Below are 22511 nucleotides of genomic sequence, written 5' to 3'. Positions count from 1 at the left end.
AAAATAAACGGGACTTATCCCACCACTACAACTCTTGTATGTATAGCCAGGATCTACAGGGTGTTAGGTAAATGGGTATATGAGCCGACACTAGCCCATGTTAACATGATCATATAAATGGTATGGTAAAGTCAGAAATTTGATATAATCATTTTAATTTTTTTAATTTTCATACAAAATAAATTTTATAAAATCCGATTTGTATGAAAATAAAATAATTAAAATGAAGATATCAATTTTCTGACTTCATCATACCATTTATATGACCATGTTAACATGGGCTAGTGTCGGCTTATATACCCATTTACCTAACACCCTGTATGCTATAGTGGCCTCCTATCTAAGATGAAGTAAAATCTTACGTAACTTCAATTTTGACCCAAATAAAAAACACAAATTCACATTATTCCTTTAGTACGAGTTCTCGTAGGTGCTACTAGTGACTGAAGATATTTCATTCAAAATGAGCTGTTAGTCGATTGCAGAAATGTGCCTTTCTCTAGGCTTTAATCTTATATTTGACTATTTTCTGTACACCTTTTCAAAGACACCTGTATAATAGACTCGCATTTTTTCCTACATTTCATGATTCTAAAAAAATTGAGCCACTCTCTCACATACTTCAAACTCTTGCTAAAGATTCACTCTAATATTTGACTACATTCAGAAATCACCTTTGCAAGGACATGAGTATAGTAGGAACGCGCATTTTTTCGTATACTTATTTCATGACTCAAAAAGCCTGAAGCTAGTTTCTCACGTATACGTCAAACTGCTAAACGTCAAATCGTACCCAATGACACAACGATTTATCTCCAACTGTACCCTTTTACCTTTTATCTGCCAATTGAGGATAACCCGTAGCAATGAAGACGAACGCCGAGGTCATTCGGGCAGCCGGTCAGCGAGGATGCAGCGATCGAACCCGACGTACGATCAATAAATCAATTACGTGCGCGGGGGCAATGTGAATTGGATTTGACAGTTGGCTAGATCTAGTGATGGGGAGGTGTCGGTGATATCGACAGTTTGTTGTGATGGGTTTCATTTTAGATTTAAGATGTTGTTTTGAGTCATTTAGAAGAATTTAAGAGTAGTTTAGATGTTTTACACGTGCTCGTAGTTGGTTTACAAAGATCTTTTATTATAAACGACTAATTTAATTATTTTCGATGCAGTTTCTCCCGCATGCTGATTATTAATTATTCTCACATCGCTTGCAAATATCAATTATACAATTTTGTAACCTATAGATGATAGAAAACAAAACTAAAACGTATCAAAATGAAAAATGTTATGACAGCTCCTCTATTAAATTTTTTAAAAAGTTTTTCTTTTAAACTTCAATTTTCGTCACAATTTTAATAGAATCCTTAAAAATTTTGTGACTTTTAAAACTAAGTGCTTAGCTCTTAAAACGAACACATAACACATTATCGAGTAATATCCCTAATATCGTAACCCTTTATCGATACCTCCGCCGATCAGCGCCCCACCGAAGGAAACAGGATACGTTCAATGGGATGATTGATCGGCAACGTAATCCTTGCTCTGGATAAATATCGTAGTTTACGAGCGCTTAACTATACTTTAACTATAGTTATTTATGGCGATAATACTGATACTCTTTGGAATTGGTTAGGGTTATTATTTTATTAGATTTTAAGTTAGATTAATAATTGGATGGTGGTTCTGGCTGGATTCTAACTAGAAGTTACATGCTTTAGTGCTTTATTCCTAAATTAAAGACTAATGAAGTTTGTAATCCTGCTACCATTATCAGGTCGTCGGTCCACCTTGTGGGTGGACGTCGCACGCTGCGTTTAAGGTAGCAGGAAGGCGCTGGATACAGGCCGCTACCAACCGTGCGATGTGGAAGTCATTGGGGGAGCCCTATGTTCAGCAGTGGACGTCCTATGGCTGAAATGATGATGATGAAGATTGTAATTGAAACATTATTTTAACCTACATATCGTTTTGTTTTGATACTTATCACCTGACAGGATCAAAGAAATCTTACCCAGAAAATGTAAAGAAAATCAATGCCCACAAAAATTTTGTGAATGTTCCAATAGCGTATCTGCGTCCGCTATCGGGCCATCTGATGACTTCGATCTTAATTGGCATTGGCAAGACATCAGACGACAGACGACCGACCAATTACACCCGACCGACGAAATGTTTTTACAAATATTTTAATTTCTCAATGTTAGAGCAATCTTAGATTTTGACTGATGGCGGATGACATTGGGTGAATAAAGATCTGTTTCCTACTAAATCATAGAGGACAGAAAATAATTTCAGTTGTATCACAAACAGTTGTGAAACACAATTAGAACGTAATTTGTATGAATCAAAAACACACAATATAAGATACGAGTACTAGCTTTTGACTGTGGATTCGCCCGCTTGAATTTTGTTTATCTCAGAAGTAGCTTTATTATAAATAACTAGCTTTCCGCCCGCGGCTTCGCCCGCGTGGAATTTTGTCTGTCACAAATTTTTTTTTGCGTGCGTCCCTGTTTCAAAAACCGGGATAAAACTATCCTATGTAGCCAAATTTCATCAAAATCGGTTTAGTGGTTTAGGCGTGAAAGCGAGACAGACAGACAAGAGTTACTTTCCAATTTATAATGTTAAGTAGGTACAGATAATCTGATTAAAAACAATAATACTGTAAAATTTATCAAAATCCGTCCAGTAGTTTCAGTGATAGATCCTCACAAATTCATAAACAATGTTGAGTCATCAAACACCATTCACACGAGATACTAAACTAGTTCCAAAACAATTGCTATTGATCAATTAAGCGGATCGATCAATCAATATCATCGACGCGCGCGCGGCGATGACGGTGCGAGCCGCCAATTTAGCTATTTATTTAACTTGAGGATCTACCCACCAGTTCCTCTTGACGAATACGGGGCGATGACCTTTGGAAATCTTCTGGTTGATACCAGTATACTTATCATACTTATTTCTGTGAGCAAATAGGTACCTATTTGTCGCAATTGGATTTTTACTACCAAACAGATGCAATAGCAAAGAAAAACAACTCAAATTTCGTATTGGATTCACAAGTGTAACCTCTTTTAAAAACATTCATTTTATTTTATAGTACACCTAGCTATTCATTTCACTGTGCAATCATGCAAGCACAAAGTTAAATAAACTTAAAAACACGTAGAATTGAAGAACGAAACTATTGCTCAAAGAGAAAGCCGAAAAAGCTGAAAAGCGCAGCATTTGGGCATTTGGAGTGCATCAAAACGCAGTCAAAGACCACGGCGAGTGTTGCATTCATCTTCTGAATCATTAGCCATTGAATCGCCGAAAACGAATCCACACAAAACGGGAACTCGAAATTTAAAAACGCCGAATTTGAAAAACGAATTCGGGGCTCCATTTTCAATAGATATCTGTGAATAGTTGAATGCACAGACAAAAGGCAATCGACATAGACGTGTTCCAAATGGAATTTAAATAAAAAATAAACAAAAAAGGACTCGAAGCATTGCAAAATCTGTTCCAAAGTAGATAGTAGTATAAAATAATTATGAGACAATGACTTGAGCTTTGGACAATTTGGAAAAACTTGTGTTATCTTTAAGGAATGCATTCAACAGGCCATAGAACTAAAATCTGAGGACATTCATTCCTTCAAACTTGAATAGTACAAAAATGCCTGAAATACTTGCAAAGTGTCGAAACCCGGACTTCGCGAGCTGTAACGAATGGCTTTGTAGCGAATAGCGAATGCTCGCGCTATCTGCAAAGTTTTCGCCCGTTTATAATACAGCCGGGGCGTAAGTCAGCGCTTAGGCTGAGGCCACAATGTGCCGGGGTGTCTTCGTTATTGGCCACCAATGGAATGCAGCAAGCTTTTCCTGCAAAACGACTTGTAATATTTGCCAAGTACATGTGAAAAAAGTCGTCTATGTTCTCGTATCGATCGTGAAAAGTATGTCTTATTTTTCATCATCAATGTTGTCTTTCTGTATGCATTATCAGAATATTATGTAAAACTTAAGCCGATAGTTAAAAGATAAAATTTTAGTATACTTCTGATACAAAGATGACTTTTCTCAAAACACAAACAAAAAAAATACGTAGGTAGATCGACTTTATCACCAACTCGGACCAGTGTGGATGCAGCCTTACACTCGTAATCAGCCTGCAATGGCAGCGGGGCAATGTGGGGAATCCGCGAAAACTATCTTCGGAGTGAAGTTTTATACAAATGTTTGACTTTTCACTTTGGCCCATTGATTTAGATGCAAATTTTTATGATAAGTGAAATATAATATAATCATCGTTAGTTGGGTCAATAACAGAAGAAATAGTGCAACTAAATAAGTAGATACTTACGAAAACAAAATACAAAGTATCACAAAGGATTTTACAGATTCAATCGGCGTATTGTCTAGCGTATACCTTATCGATTTGATTTCTATTCAAAAGGTCACGTAACAAATCGGAACATGAAACTAATGATAAAGAAATCGTATCAAAACTTGAGAAATTCGACAAAGGAAAGGTAAGAAATGAAGAAAGAGTGAAAAAAAAGTTTGGACAAAGGGCTTGATTGTTCGTCGCTGCACAATAGACAGCGGAAAATTCTGCTTGTTTGTCAAAGGAATTTCCAGAAAATGTTCAATCGCCACATTACGCCCTCATCGGGGTCGAACTTTGTACTTTCGTGTGTTTTTCCATTTTTTTCGCTTTCTCCACTTTTAATTGAGTTAGGAAAGGGTAGCGGTTTCCGGAATGTTATTTCTTTTTGATGACAGCCGATAAACGATCCGCAAGAAAAACTTTTTTGATTAGCGCTCCTTCGAATTGGTTTTGATTCGGGAGTCCATCTAACTTTTTGTCGCTTTCGCTTTTTTTCGCGATCCAATTATGTGGACTTCATTTGATAATTGAGATCAAGTGAGATTGATGGAAAAATAACCTCGTTTTGGGGAATTGGATTTACATAGAAATGGGGAAGGGGGTTTAGATAAAGGTCAGACAAAAATAACTACAAGTATTATTTTCGACCAATTTTATGGCGCGATAACGCCCAATATTATGAATATGTATTATTTTATTAAATCTTTGAAATAACTTTATAATTTGTTATTTTTCAAATTGCTTTCCTACTACGAACTGATCCCAATCCCATTCTAACAGATCAACAGTAATTCCGAGCAATCTATAAAGTCCCACATGAAACGACCGTTCTAGGAAACGTCTCAACTAAATATTAGATTGTTTTATTTTCTCATCGTCATGTTCGTCCCGACCGTAATGATCGCTGTGTTTATGAAAAAGTCAAACAACTACTATAACGCCGCGCACACCTGGCCCGCGCGTAAACACATGCCCGGCACCACACTATCGGCACAGAAGCAACCATTTAATTCCAAAATAATACACATAAATCATAAACACCTTTCTTTTTACACCATAAAACCAACTTTCATCTCATAGATGGCGCTGCAACTGTAATTCTTCTTTAATGTCACTCTTCGCCGCGACATGAAAGAGTGATGACGCTATTTTTGTATATACCAAAACGAAAACACTCGAAATTAGTTTATGACGTCTGTCTGTCGTTCGATTTATTTTAATTTTGTTATTTTTGGTGAACACACATTTCTCTTATTAAATGTTGGACGTCGTAAAGTCGTAGCCGGTTCGACAGTGAATTATCTTTGAGCGCGCCTGACTAATGACGCCCGGAATATGCGCTATTTCAGTATATCGATGTATCGATGCCGGTTTACTGCCATCGGAAGTCGCGCATAACCCCGTCATGCACGCCATTGATCTTGTAAAACATCAAACACTATCCAATGACCCCCAAAAAATAACCTCCGAGATCTCTAAGCGCAGTCAATCAAAGAGAAAGCACCAAATCCGAAATGTCGACAAGAGAAGCAATCAGATGGGCCATCAAACCCAACCTATCATCTAGTCAGAAATCGGCACGCACGATAATTTAATAACAAAAAACCTACTAGAATCACGACAAAGCGGAACACCAAAATAGACTCTAAGTGCACCGCCGTAAGACGACCAAATTGCCGTGTACTGGTGCCGTAATTATGGCCCAAACACGCAAGAGGCAACACATGAAAGCAAATGTCAAACGAACATATTTATTTCCAAGTATTGAATGCTGGGGCCGCTTCTCGGAACCCGGCGTAAACATCATCGTGTCGATGATGAAAGCGATCTGCTTCTTTGTACTCGATGCTGATTAGACTAAAATTATCCCACGAAAAACGAAATAAATGTAATTTGTCCGCGCGACATCGCTCCACACGCGACGGCCGCGATCGACATCTCGGAGCACCGATGCTTCTTTAATAACCTCATAATTAACTAAAACGAAGACGGCATCCTCGTCGATTCGCCCCGGTTTATTTATACACGGTCCGCGTCGATATTCAGGAGCCGACTTGATAGATTCATAGCAGTGAACATCAAAGGCGCTACATTAATCATAACTCACATCAATCGCCGGTGAAACAGTTCTGTTTTTATTGTAAATCAGTATTAAAAAGCGACAACGTAAGCACATGAATCAGGCGTGCGCCTCGAGACGTCAACGTATGCGATAAATTCGTGAAATGTAAATAAAAAAGAGGAGCGGTCCGATCGGACCACCCTGCGGAACACCTGTTGAGTCTATTAGCGGCCAAGACGGACGTGGCGCGGAAGTAGATACCATCGGCTCGGACGCGGTTTTGAGAGTCGCCATCAGCTCCCCGATGCGTTAAAAGAATTGCCGATCGCCGCGCTCGAATGCCCCGCGCAGCTCCAGATCAAACGAACGGCTCCCCATGCAAATAATCCGTGGAATTCTTTTCAAATTACCGCCGTAAGTGCGACTCCATTGCGCCAAACTAATAAAAGTTATACTTCCTACGAAGTGATATTTATGCGCTAGTTCGTCTGGCTTCCATCGTTTATGATCGTCAACAGTTACATATTTAATGTTCGATGTTTATCAACATTTCTTTCTTATGCAGGTTTTAGTGGCGCGATAAATTATTTATCTTCAAAGAGTTGCTTATTTTCGAACTTTTGTTTCTCGTCCACCGTAATTCTTGGCTTTGCGCTGACGTCAGGCGTTATTAAGTAAACTGCGTATTCTTTTATCATGCCATTTGATGTATTCAGAGCGCGAGATAACGGCTGATAAGTTTCGACAGAGATGCGAAGTCGATTAAAGTATTTTAATGACATCATTTAGTGTATACTTTAGTCACATTGTTAGTCAGGTTGACACAACTGAGTCAGCGCTGAAACGTGACGCATTTATTACTATTTCTTTCAATATAGACTTCCGATGAAAACTCTTGATTCTTACGTTGTCATCTGTTTTTCATGTTTGTAGAGACCTCGTCTGGTCTGCAGAACGTTTCGAATCTTGTTTTTCTTTAAAAGCTCTTTGTTCGTTGAAGTGTTTCTTCGTTAATAAGATACATCTGTTCCTACTATATTTCGGGACGGTTGAGATGTCATATCGGAGGAAACCACTGATATTCAGTTTCAATATAAATTTGTGTTTATTTCGAGTTTGTCCTTCGACTTGTGTTTCAACATTTTGGCACAATAATTAATGAGTGACACGTGTAAATTATGATGTTCTTTCAAAGTGAAATTCTGAAGATTTTCCGATTTCTTCAACATCTTAATTAATTGTTTGAAAACGCAAAATGTGTAACAGGCATTCTTCATTGGCTTGTCATTGCAGAAATTCACGTTTTATCACAAAACAAACATCGTGTAAGGTTTGTTTTCGAAACTACTCAGCCAATGTGTAATACTACTAATAGAGGAACAATAAATTCTTAATTGCGATTGCCAAACATGTTCCAATATTCATTTCCATAATAATGTTTGTTACAATCAAGAGATGTTTTCGCTGTTTGCTTGTGAATCAGCTAGGTATATAAATGTTGTAATAAGTTTTATGATTACGACGTCTTTAAGAAAATAGGTGAGGCTTTGAAATATGAATTAGGCGATTGATGACACTGTGTGGTCTGATAAAATTGTTTCAGTTCTACCCATCTTTACTTTCAATGCCCAGCTAAATCAACAAAATACTGTAATTCACTCTAACTCCTACCAGAGAAAAATCTCGATGTTTCTTATTTTATTGTTCTTTGACACGTGAAATTATCATTACCAAGATCAATACTAAAGATCAAAGTCTTTATTGACATCCATCCAGTCATCCGCCATCCCGATCACCTCATGTATAATGTAATTCCTCATTAGCACCCGCCATCAATATTAATTCGTGATTACAAGATCTTCGAGGGTACTCAAGTGATTAATTAAAACATAATTTGATTTGCCGCATCCAATGTAGTTTGTTTGTAATTACCATTTACATTGTGTTTGTTTGATCGCTGCTCATGCTTCAATGGAAGGTAGTAGTTGAGACAATTGATCGTGTATTATTTGGAATGAATTAACGCCTCAATTCAATACCAACACTTTCCTTTTTGTCTTCATGTGTGGGTTTATGAGTAGTATCTTACACCTTTATACTAATACTTCGTTTCTTATTCTCATGTGTAAATGTAGCATCTTTGTGTAAAACCTTTTAATTCTAAATTAATATGTGTATATGAAATGTAATCATCTTCTTTTCCCTAACCCTTTTTCCCATTATATGGGGTCAGCTCTCGTTGTTCTGAGGCATATAATTATATCCAAAAATCGTTTAATAAGTAAAATAATCTGTTGCTGGTCACACCAATTGATAATTTGACCCCACATAAAATGTTTAACTTAGATAATGAATGTACAGTTAGAATCAAATAGTTTGTGACACCCAAAGTAGCCAATAAGTTCGCAACACGTTTTTGTTACAATTTTATTGAAATAAGGTTCTGTCCACCCACGAGGTGGACCAACGACATCATAAAGGTAGCAGGAAGGCGCTGGACGCAGGCCGCTACCAACCGGGCAACATGGAAAGCATTGGGGGAGGCCTATGTTCAGCAGTGGACGTCCTATGGCTGAGATGATGATGATGATGATGATGATGAAGGTTCTGTTGTCTACTTTGTGGCCACTTTGGGTGTGACGAACTTTTTGACGCTGACTGAAAATTCATACTCGTATGTCCCGCGTGAGATTCAATCCTGAGACTTCCCGAAACTAAGTAGGTACCTAACACTAAAGTTGGCACTTAGCACTAAGTATAAATTCTTGCCAAATTGTCGCTTCAACATAGTAAATCCAATTGGCATTTCAAAATACCACTAAATAATGATAGACTATCAATAAATCCCCGACCGAGTGCAACATACGTTGAAAGATTACATACTCACATTGGAAGCAGTAACCCTTTCACATATGTTACATGCCATGCCATACCATGCTCTTAAAGTAATATCAATAAGCATCAATTTCCAATGGTTCTAATAACTATTACTGAAGCACATAATTCTGTACTTAACTATGTTTGTTTTAGAGTTGAATTTGGATTTCGATGAGGCTTTCGACACGTTGAGACGATCACACGTGCTCCGAATATGTCAATTCATTATAAACTTTGTGTGGCGCAGATGATTTGTGACATATTATCAAAATAGACCCCTATCTGTTCTATAAGGGAGGGTATTGTAGTATTCTCAGTAGTACAACAGACCTCTTTTGATGTTTTAGCTTCTCAATTTGTTTATCTGTGGCCTCTTCAGTCGATTGTCAATTGATTCCGCCTTTGACAATGTCGCAACCGATAATTTTGTACGAGTTCATTATTGTGAATGTTTATTATCGGTTATCGTAATGGTTTTGTCGAATTTTGTTGTTAATGAGAAATAAATTAAATAGTGTCGTTTTTTAATCTGTGAGTTCGCATAACGCAATCGTTATAAAAACATATAAAACTTCGTTTTTAAAGCTGTCAAAATCGCCTTCGACAAACTTCTTTAAAAATACTTTCGGCGTTCCAAATTCAAATTTAAAATCTGCCATAGACAGGTAGTATTGTTTTTATTGAAATTAATGTAAAAATCGATGGGGTAATTTTTCATCGCCCCCTCTCTGAACAAAGGCGGTTATTAATATAGCTATAAATATAAAAACAAGACAATAGGTGTTGTTAATTTACTCATTAAGAATTCATGGGGTGTCCGGGGGTATCGGGGTGATATTGGTAATTTTGATGTGCAACCAAGGGAGGGAAATTTGGGAGTTTTGGCTAAATATGGAATAGTGAGAGATAAAATTGACAATACATATATTCTAGAAGTTTCCTTGCTTGCAATACTAAAATTGATTGGCATAACAACTAGATAGTAAAGAATGTTATTAGCCGTGAACTTTAATCAAAATTAAGCACTAGTTCATAAATTAATTGCTAGAAACTATAGCATAGGTGCAGAATTAAGAAGTCTATCTCTGAATTTTTCTCTAATTACTGTTCAGTGAAGAAAACCATAAAAACATGAAATATTTTCAAACAAACAGCATCTAAGTATCTCTTTTGATTCAATAATGTATTGAGTACATTAATAAATAAAACAAATTATTAGTATTGATAATTTATGAATTCCCCAGCCGACGACTGCCAATCGCACCACAATTGAAATTCAGTGTATTAAGATTTTTGCAACTATTTACATAATTTGCAAGTCACTCAATACAGCGCCGGCCAAAAAAACCGCCCATTCACGGCCGCCCCAAAAAATATAATAAAATTGAATATTTCGCACCCCATTGAGACAAAGGCGTCAAAAGAAATGTCTTGCATAAATTATTTCCTTTTTTTATCCACTTCATTGTTTCGCAGATATCGTTAATATTAATTTTTCACGGCTACAAACGCGGACGTTTTAATATTCCTGTATTTTTGTACTTTTGTTATTGTAATTTGTACTTTCGAGTATTGTTTCTCGCTTTTTGGTGTTTTGGTGTGAGTTCGATTTACTAATTGGAATTTTCTATCATCTTAAGTCAAACTACTCATAAGTCTATTTAAAAAAAACCAGTTTGCTTATTTCGAATTTCTTCTTTAAAATGTAACTAAATTCAGTTTTTGTCTTGAATACATTTTAATCGAATATTTTTGTTAGTCAATGTCCTTCATTTTGATCCCCTGTAATAACATAAAAAACGTCAATAGATCTAGTTCGATTAACTACGAGCAGCTGGTCATTTGTGAGGGCAGATTTATATCGACCGTTTGAATGGACGGCATACGACCATACACTGTTCCACACAATTTTGCCAGCATCACATTCATATAAACGCCATTTCCGCTCTTATACCCATACAATAAGAACTAGAGTTGCTTAATGAAATGAACAAAGGTCGGACTGAATTTGGTGGTGATGTGTACGAAATCGTATTGAATGGTGTTTTATTAAAAACCGGTTCGAACCGGTTCTAAACCCTAGACACGTGGTCACTTTTTGTCATTGAAAGTATTAAAATTATCGGTTGTTTTGTCCGAATGTGTATTGTGTTCGATTTTATTCAAATGAGATGATTTATTTAGTGGATTTGTTAGTTTTTGTGTCTGCAAAACTCATACTATCAATTTTTTTTTATAATTGTAAGAATAAAATAATCATTAAAGTGAAAAAAGTCTACAGCTGCTTCATTATTATTATTGTATATTTCATGTTGTTATTGATCATCACATAAAATCGATATCCTTATCAATACAATGTGATGCAAGAGCGGCACGTGTAAGCGGATTTTTTTCGCCAATCGATAATTCAGATGAGAGTGTCAACGACCCACTTATCGCGGGTCAGACTGTTTGAAAACGCTTTTTTTCGTACATACTACTTTATTTTGCTGATTTGCTTATATTATTTAACTACGATTACCTCTGAGTGTGACTGAGCAAGATCTCCTTTTTCTCAATTACTTCCTTTAAAGTCTAACTCTTTCGAAAAATATAGTAATTCGCATATTTTTCTTATGCCTAAATAAACACGTCACAGACATACACGAATAAACAGGCTGATAGAGTCAACGAACACAACTTGATAAACTTCAATATTGCCAACATTTATTCATAATTTCATATAAACTCCCCTGCCAACGCAAAGATAAATACCCAGAACTTTGAGAACCGTTTCAAAACAATCGATCGACTGTAAAATTCGATATTTAAAACAATAACTATAACAGTGGCGGCGATATCGAACATTTTTAAATATTTAGGACATATCTAACTCCGCAGCGCTGTGTATCGCCAGTGCTTCCGGACGATAGTGTGATTTGAAAAAAGAACGAATTCAGAAATGACATTGACATCGGAAATTGACGAATGAGGTTAGTGATTAGTCGCGGTTTTTGTTGTAATAATAACTCTTTATTTAATTTTATCGTTAATTTTGCACACATCCCAATATCGTTTTCAATGTTTAGTGATATGATTCGGAAACTTTAATTACAATCTGTTCAGCCACCAAATTATTAGAATTGAGAGATAAGTTTAATAATGAACGTGATGACAGGGAAATGAGTGTAAAATTTTGAATACCTATTGCTTGAACAATAAATTCAATTAACTAAGAAAATCTTATCACAGATGTTAGTATTTAACAACGTTTTCTTTTCTTTAAAATGTTAAGTNGTAGATAGATAGAAATACGTCTTATTATGTGTATAATATGGTATACATCGACGACTCTATAGTGAAGGCAGAGAATACCGTACTACTTATAGTGAAAATTCCAACCGCGTTTGCTAATTGTAAGTTCGATTGATTCAACAGGAAAACAGCGCTCCATCTCGGAACAAAACATGTATACTACCCATTTAGACGACGTTAAGCAATTTACCTAATGTCTTCTTAGAACCCCCACCCGAATCTCAGCTTTAACTTTAATTGATAAGATCGACTATCGATTGAACGCTTTCACTGTCCTTGAGAATCGGAAAGACGTTTCCTATACATCTTAAGTGAAATTATTCCCGATGTAACTGCAACTCTATTTGTATCAGTTGTAAGGGTAGAAATCGTTTGTTGTAGTAGGTGGGGTTATTCTAATTATCACGGGTGTCTCGAACCAATCTATCGGAATAGTTCCCGGAGGATAGTAAGTAGTATCTAATGCATTGTCGTTAAATTAATACCAGGATTTATGGCACTCGGAATTAGCTACACATAGATCTATGTTTAAGTTTTATTGATGGATGCCGGCTCGGGAGGATCGACATGACAGATTTTCCGTTATAATTGTTCTGTTATGATGACGTTTGCACAATATTAATGGTGGAATAGCTCCGTGTGGAAGCGAATACGTTTGGAACGTTTGAATATCGAATTCCTTGTGTGAAAGCGTGAATTGTTTTTGTTTTGAAATTGGAATCCGAATTGGTGATGGCCAGTAACATATTGGCAATTTAAAAAGTTTTGTGCTTGAAAAAGGAGTAAATTATATTCATATTAGCTCTACAAGAGCCGTAGAGAAAAAGCTACGTCCACGGTTCTCAGACTTCTCAGGCTTGTCGATCAAAGCGTATCAGTGCGCCGATCCATCATGCGTCGTAATATAAAAATCTTAACAATTCGCGTTAGTCAATTTACAATAATTTCCAGTACAAAGCGGCCCGGTTGAGTAAATTCACTGTGCACAATCGCTTGTCATACTGCCGTGGATAATGGCTTCGATTCCGAGGGAAGCAATTTTCTTCATAATATGCCGATTTTTTTCACGATCGACCGCACATAAAAATGAGGTCTATCATGCATGCTAAAGTAGCGACATTATAAACCAACACATGCACAATTTTAACTGCAAATCACGCAAAATATTGTTGGCCCTAATACTTTTTTATGCCACAAATATTTGATCAAACAACTTTTCCGCCGGCCAACGTTGGGTCAAACAGCTTTTGCCGTCCCAATGTCGACGCAAACTTTGCGAAAGTAAACAAATACCTGTTTATTTATCTAGAATAAAGGACAAAACATTTGTCTCCACAACAAAAGGTGTCTCTTCCCCTTTCCGATAATTGAGAGGGGCTTACTTTTAATAAGCTTCGATTATTTATTTAAGACTTTTGCCACCTGAGTCTTTGGTACAAAAAACAGAAGAATTTAATACCTTCCCCCGACACCGTTTGAAAACGACCCCTCTTCAAGTAGTGTTAGAGTCGTCAATCGCGTGTGTTCTGAATCTGTACGTCCCGATTAGAAGGGATTGGAATTGTGGAAAAATACAATTTAAGTTTGGTTCCCTTTCGGGATGATTTTCCTTAAGTACTCAATTTGTCCGCTTTTGTGGTTTGTCTCGTTTTAATCAATGTTTTGCGATAAATTGGCCGGACCACTTTTTAGCTAACCGTACTTTGCGATTTGTTTTTATTAGAACGTTAAATCAAAAGAGGATTTTGTTTTTAAATGTGTTCTTTTATTAATAATTTGACTTTGCATTGCTTTTAGCTACTTTAGACACTGGCTGGCTAGGTTTTTGCAAGCCATAACCATAAAAAAATAACAATGAATTTGTATATCAAACCAAACATTCAAATTCAAAATTCGAACAACATAAAGCCGAGTTTACACAGTCGCACAAACGCGACATTTCGAGCGGTACTAATTTTCTACACGCATCGAACCCGACGCGAACCGATAGACAATTAGAGAAGAAAACAACGCGGTACTAATGCCAAGACGAGCGTGGCGGAAAATAACCGCCCGCCCGCCACCCCCGCCCTGATTTACGGCCCCGCGGGGGGTGGATGCAACTGTAATGTCAAACTATTGTTTTTAATATTTGCCGATTGGTATTTGGATGTAGAAGGTGCTTTTAATGGAATGCGATTTTGAAATAGCATTAAAGATCGCTACGAGCAGAGGTAGAGAGAGTAGAAAGAGAGTGGTAGAGACACTGATAGTTATAAAGTTTCACACACTACATACTTAGTGAATATTTTACAGCATTTAGGTAGATATTTGTTTATTACTGTTTATTTTTATGATAATTATAATATGAAAGAGCATAAACATGTAGGTATCTGTATATTAATTAGTACTCCACGTCAGTCAATTCTACCACCGTGTACGTGGTATTCGTGATTTGTTCAGATCCCCTCGATTGTACGATTTCTTCGTCTAATTGGTAAATCCCCCGCATCCCTCATCTGCAATAATACAATTAATTCCTTACGGGCCTACTTATAAATTTCTTCGTGCTTAGGGACCCTGCACACGATGACACGACCAATTTACATACTACAAGTTCCTTGATTATGTGCTTCGATTTCAGGCGAAGGTAGACTGAAGCTTGAACAAGCGTGTTTAATATCAATGTCAGTTACAAAGTGGCAAGGCAAGGCACAGTGAATCGTACCTAACCTATTTCAACCTCGTAGAAGTCTTGTGAAAAGTGAAAAATAATTATGTTTAATATTTTTTTTACAATTTGTTGCGGAATTCCTCTTTAAGTTTCTAAAACTTGTGAGCATCGTAATTTAATAATATGGTAAGGTAAGGTACTAAGCGTTTTTGGTTAGTTTTTTAATTTTCTAGTTCTTTCACAATAGAATGTAGAGTTTCCATGCGCGTTTTTTTAAACGCAGCGGCGTCTAACCGTCTAGTGTGTAGTCAACCTTATGCCGGCTCTCCCATGTGTCGGGCTGCTTGACACGGGATCCTCTTAGTAATTGCTTCCTTCGTGTCACTTTGTACTTAGCAAGCAACTTTCATTTATTTATTTGCTCGATTTTAAGCTGGCACGATACTTTTTTTACTTAGAAAAGTGTTCCATCTTCTCTTATTCTTTCTATAGACGTTTATTAATGTTGAAAATATTTATATTGCAATTCGATAACAAAGCTGCACTAATTAAAAAATCTCTAATTCCAACGGCGCATCCAAATTAATTTCGCAATACGAAACAGTAACTCTATCTTGTTCGATCCGCATCCGCATAATTCGGTTTTATAAATCGTGCGCCAGACGTCCCCCTCTTCCAGATGGTTTGACCGGGATCTTGCGATTCCCGACATTTAAATATGGCTGCTTGATTTCTAATAGCTTGCGGAAACATCTATTTCACATTTAATTGCCTATAATTTTGTACTAAAAATCAACTTTTTTTGTTACAGGTTTGTACAGCACGACTCAAAATCAAAGGTATTTTTAAATGTCACAACTGACGCGCTATCGGTGACAGATACGAAAACAATCGACCCATTAAAATACCCACTTAGCCACGGACCTATTAATGTTCGAAATTTGTCAATACGTATCCGATTGTTTTAAATACTGGCCATTAATACCTGTAATCTCCGTTGCCGGAATCGCGTGACGATTAAAAGCTTCCATTTATAAAAAGTGCACCCGTTATCGACTGTCACTTGTTTCGTGATAAACAACGATTGATTGTGCTGGCCGTAATCCTTCACGTCTGTCGGGTCAAGCATTATGCAACAATGCCTTGCGCTAATTAAAATTAAAAACAAAGTATTATTATTTTTCTTTTCGATAAAAACAAACAAGGAAAGTGAAGATCATTTGAATTTTCATCAATCTCTCGATGATAATATCGTCGCAACGCCGGAAAGTCGCCCGCCATTACCCGCCCAAGTATCGGATCGTATTTAGAAACCCATTTTCAGTTTCCGAACCATAAACTGTCAATAAAAGAAAACGTAAAACTGCTTTCATCTGCATATTCGGGCCGTTAAGGGCAAAAAAATAATTGCTATACAAAATTAATAACCCGTTGAGAGCGGGTGTTTTTCGCGGAGCTCAAGATTATCGATTTTACATTATTTTGCGCTGTCATTAGTAATTTTAATTAATTACGGGACGTGTGGGGTGTAGGTGGCCATTGTGAGCACACCGGATGATTTATGCTTGTCTTTTGAGATGGCCGGGGAAGGATCATTGATTTTTGATGACTATGATGTTTGCGGTGCTAACTCAAACGGGGTGGATTGACTTGCGAGAAATTGCTGACGCTATATCTAGAGTTATAGAAAGAGTTATAGGAATACGTATGACTAATAAAGACTTATAAGAAACAAATCTTCATACAAGAATCAAGAGTATTTACTTTTTCATAAAATATTTAAGTGCATAGTATGATTGGTAGACCATAAATGTGCTTGCTAATTTTATAAAATAAAATCTTTTACGCACTGTAATTTCAATAATTCAAATAGTAAAATGAAAAGTGTTACATTTGTTCGAATCAAAAACACGCGTAACCTTCAAATGCGAGGGTATTTTTTACGTCGCGGCCGAACCCAAATTTCAATGATTAATTATACACATTTATTAGCGAATTCGGATCGCATAGGGGCAGAAGAAAGGGTTAGTGCGTGGTGGGTTCCATTAATATTTATTTCGCATACATAAGTTATTCTACGCCGTTATTCCTAGATTGATCGTACAAGAAACTAATTTTAATATAACACGCGTTGAAAGATTGACGGGGCATTTTTGTAAGAATTTTTGTACATAAAGTATTAGTATGCTCATTGTTTCCGCTTCAGAAAATAACTGATGGTTTTTGCTTTAACCCGTTAATACCCTAGTTAGCCAAAAAATATCTTTACCACTTAAAATTCGAAAAAAAAAGTTGAGCGCATAAATATACTGCAAAACCAGATAACAATCTTTAATTGCACACCCAAAAGCGAGACGTTAAATGCGAAAATTTGAGTGTGAAACTACAGACGATTCCGTGTCAAACACCCGCGGCTCGGCACGCGAACTGCCAGCGCACTTTTTGGTGCTTTTGTAGAGGCTCATCAACCTACACACTGGCACCTTATTCAGTTGCGATAAGTGCGATTTCGGAAAAAGGATATTCGGGTGTGTTGTCGACTGTGCTTTGGGGTTAGAGTCGTCCTTTATTGTTTATAAGTTACTAATTGTATCGATGTAGTGTCGAAAGCACAACGGACTTTACATTTTTTATGGTATATTAACACCTACTACAACCATATTAGACGCTGTAATATTAAGCTTAATGTTTCCATCTTCTGTTTAAATATTAAAACTTTATCAGTTAATCACACTCTCTAGTACCTTACTGATGAGCAGAAACAAATATAAAAGATAAAAGAAAATATCAATCCTCCATAACTCAACTAAAATATCGACAATTAATTTATCTCATACGATTACGTTGATTAATGATTGCAAAATGTATCGACAAACCAAACTATCGATACGAAAATGGCACTCTAGTCCAGCTCAGTGTTGCCATTCAAAAACTTTAAATGTTATCATAGGCCATTCCGAACCACTAAATAATCAGCCGTAGCATGTCCTCGGATAATAAAAGTGCATTTATCAAGACCTACCTCGTTTCGTGTTTTTTCGGTGCACTACAAGTTACAACCGAACTGGTTCATTGCAAATTGATAAGAAATAAAATATTACTGCTAGTCTAGTTTGGGGTTGGAATTTATATTATTTTTGTACAGTCTCGTAAAGTTAGTCTGTTTTTACGGTTTTCAAATTAAATTTTCAGCGTGCAACATTGACAGGGTTAATTTTCTATTGAAGTTATTAAAATATTTTTTCACACAAGTTAAACTAATTATTTTTTTCTTTATTCGCCGCTTTTAAATTCTGTTATTACATTAATAATGTTATTAAAAAATAATTAATAATAATAGTGTTTGATCTCAATTAATTTTAGTATGCTAATTAACTTTAAATTGTTTTGTTTGCAATTTCTTAATCAAGTAAGCTTTTTAATAGTGTTTGATCTCAATTAATTTTAGTATGCTAATTAACTTTAAATTGTTTTGTTTGCAATTTCTTAATCAAGTAAGCTTTTTAATTGAACCAAATGTACCAAAAAGATCTTTATTAGGCTAATCTTAAAATACACTTTTGATGTTACGTAAAGGAAAACACCTTTTGCGCATCAAACGGGTCAAAAATAACCCTCAAATACTCACTGACAAAATCTTAGCACATTCATTTACCCGGGGCCTCGAAGACCGATTCAAAAATGACCAAAAAATCAATACACGCGTCACTACGGACAGACGGACTTTTATATACGGAGATGGTATCGAGCAACCCTTCTGCAATATTTTAAAGCTACCCCTTTGCTTCGCCCCTTGCAAGGTGATCAATCGATTGGTGTCCACCCCAATTATATACTGATTACTATATTATGTAGGGATTAGCTGTGTTGAGATGAGCTCCAAACTAGTGATATTCTATGATATAGTAATAGGCTTCAGAGATTCTTTAGACTCGACCTAAAATGACGAAGAAAAATCGATTTAATCTTAAGATTAACTCAAACTTTTGACTGCTCTAATTTTTGTAATTTTTATTATCATTGGTTATTGAAGGTTCCTAGTACTGATGACTCTACATTTCATATCGTTTTTTCGATATCAAAAAATTTGAACTAGGTATGGATATTAATTAATAATTATATTTTATTATTACATTTATTGTAAAACAGTATTTCGTTTCATTGATAGGCGAATTAGTTAAAACTAACTTTTATCAAACGATTAGATAACTTCAAATTTATATAAATCTGCAGTGTATGTACAAAAATGCACACGCCTGTCGATATCATGTATCAATCTATGTAACCCTATCAATACGAGCCAATCACAACAAAATCGATACTGCAACGTTGTATTTAAAAAACTTGACCCCCTAATCTGTCACCCTTATTACGCACACTGCAACAACCAACAACACACACATGCATACGCCACTAAGACACAGTAGCATTGATAGGGTTCGATCGCGATTTTTGAACGCCCCCATCTCAAATTTGGTCCCCAGAGCATTCGCCCTTACATTTGATTATACAAGACTTATACATTAAAACTGAATTATATATACGCATTAATTTTGCCCTTGGGTAAACAAAGCTAGGGAGATGTACATAATCATGAAAATGATTTCAATTTGGGATATTTTTTATCTTTTCTAATCATCAAAGTGCGTTGTTGATACTAGCATTTACGAGAAGATTTATCTTGTGTACAAAAGTACCCTTGATACTTGATCAAAAATACGCACTAGTTAAATCTATTTTCAAAGTCCTCAAAATGTCATTCAAGACAATGGCATAGACAATAAAACTCAAGACCGCGAAGTATCGTTCCAAATGCCGCACGGCGAAAACAAATCATTTTTATGCGATATTAAAAATGAAGATAGACAAAACACCGTCCGTCCCTTTAACCCCAAAATGGTAAAAAACATTTCTGGCACGCTATACCTCAAACGGATCGAATACACAGTCATAATCGCAGTCCGTCTCTGTAATAACCCTTTCGTAGAGAATTAACCCTTTCGATATAGCAAGGTGAACAACCCTGTTAAAAAGACCCTTCGTGGACCGAGATGCGAGAGATGAGCTTTGGGCGATCGGTACTACTTTTGGTGGCATTTGAATTTCATTCAATAAGATATTAAACACCTACATTACAAAAAAAACTATTAAGAATTAATAAATTTTTACAAGTTAGTAAAATAATATTTACAGACAAAATGAACACTCTTATTTTTTCTATGTCATTTTGAATTAATTGATGCTTTCTTCAAACCATATTATAAACAGTTTTAAAGTTTTCAAAAGGCTGTGTTTTGATAGAAGTGTAGAAGTGTAAACAAGAGATATGCACTCGGCGAATGTAGGCCAAAAATAAAAAAAAAAACTAAAAAAAACAGCCATCGCGTGTCCCTTGCGCCGCCCTGTCCGCGGGGCGACACGACGCGTGGTAACGAATATTCATATTGTACTTCAAAAAAAGGTGCGTTCATTTAGAAAAATCTGGAGCCCCGCCAAACAACCGCAACAAACTTTTATTAGTTTTGACATCGCTGGATTTTAATTAAAACAGCTATTTATCAATTGAGTAGACATTTCGATTTCATATTGCTTTTAGTTAGCATTCAAAACTTTTCAAATAGCAACGCTTTTTAATCCCCGTACGCCACTAACTTAAGCCTCGCAAATATCCGAAACAACAATTCGGCATGTCATCCGAAGACGTCGACGTCGACGCGAAATGACATTGACAACCTATTAATGACGGCTGACATCTAGACACTAGCGCCATCTATTCTTGCCAATTCGATTCTCCGTTGTGTCAGTCAAGCAAAAATAGATTGTTGTGCACAATTTTAACGTCAATCATGTTCTGGCGGCCATTGATTTAGATAGTGCCGGCACTTGACTGCGTCGTTCGATCCGACTGATATATAGCGGGTACGTTTCCTAGATAATAAATTTGAATGCGCATAAGCTTCAACTGCCAGGTGTTAGGATTTATGAATAGATTGATTTTCTGAGTCGTGTTTCTAATTACAGTCGCACAGATTGCTTTAAGCGCTTTCTGTCCGGTAGAGACTCCAATTCTATTGCCCTATTATTCTTGGAACCTTTTAATTACTTGATGATACCCTTCGATACCAAAAAGGTACACGTCCCGCACTAATAAGGATTTCAATAATCAAATGTTCCCCAAAAGTCTCAAATTCCAAGCGTAATTTCGGGAAAACTCGCAGAATCATTAATATCTGCGTATGATAGCCGAGGCTGAATTAATTCTGAGTTCGCAAACAAAAAATGAACGTTCTCAAAACAATAAGGAGTTTTATGAAAGGAAGCCTCACGTCTCCATTAATTATTCTGTGTCATCAAGCAATCACAATCAAGCGTGTTTGTTATCCTGGAGGTACATATACATAAATATACGTAGGTAAATTCATTTTAGACAACGACGGCGGCAGTTAGGTAAAAATGTACCTGCAATATCAATTGTAAGGTTAAAGTACTTAACCCCAAGTAGTTGGCAAACTGGTTCCAATTTAAGAAGCTATTAAATTTATGTACAAAAATGAATTGCTACTATAAAACATGTTTTCAAAGTCGTTAATTCCATATAATGTAGTGGCTTAAATAAATATCTTCAAATATATTTTTAGACTAACTTGTCTTACTTAACTAACTACTAACTTAACTTGTAACAGTCACCTACACAGACAGACTACAAAAAAGTGCGTTTTACAATCAATGAATAAATATCCAAAGCGTATCGCCAACTCAGAAGTGACAAACCGTGTATTTGTCTACCCCTCGCAAGTTTATGCCTACATTCGGCAAACATACGATAAAACAAAACAGAGACAGACCGGAGGTGCCGAATTCGATTCTCATGCATATTTATAAACTATGTATATAATATTTAATGTCTGCGGGGCGCGTAATGGCGGATATTCAATCAAATCAACCCTTCTTCTGCGATACGAGTATCTTGCACCCCCGCGTGCCATTGAGGCTCGTTTGGGCGCGTGTATTTGGTTCATTTTTGTATCTATTTTTATCCTTCTAAAGAGGTTTTTAATGCGAATTCTTAATATAGAATTGACATTTTTTATCAAAAATACTCCCGTCATCAGTTTTCAGGTAAAGTATTTTTGTGTGTCTAAGACCGATAACACTTTGTCCACCATGACACATTCAGTAGTTATGACAAAGTTAATATTTTTTAGTTACAACTTCCTAGGAGTGCCATTC

At 36.3% G+C, this 22511-nt stretch overlaps 1 protein-coding gene across 6 annotated transcripts in view; it reads left to right on the top strand.

Annotated features, from left to right (window-relative positions):
- cut (homeobox protein, cut) overlaps window positions 1–22511 on the top strand; it is a 198333-nt gene that overhangs the window by 109627 nt on the left and 66195 nt on the right. The window lies entirely within an intron of this gene.

This window comes from Ostrinia furnacalis, unplaced genomic scaffold (assembly GCF_004193835.3).
Source record: "Ostrinia furnacalis isolate ACB-3 unplaced genomic scaffold, ASM419383v2 OfSCF3137, whole genome shotgun sequence".
In the NCBI taxonomy this organism is placed as follows: domain Eukaryota; kingdom Metazoa; phylum Arthropoda; class Insecta; order Lepidoptera; family Crambidae; genus Ostrinia; species Ostrinia furnacalis.
This window is presented reverse-complemented; position numbering and strand designations above follow the sequence as displayed.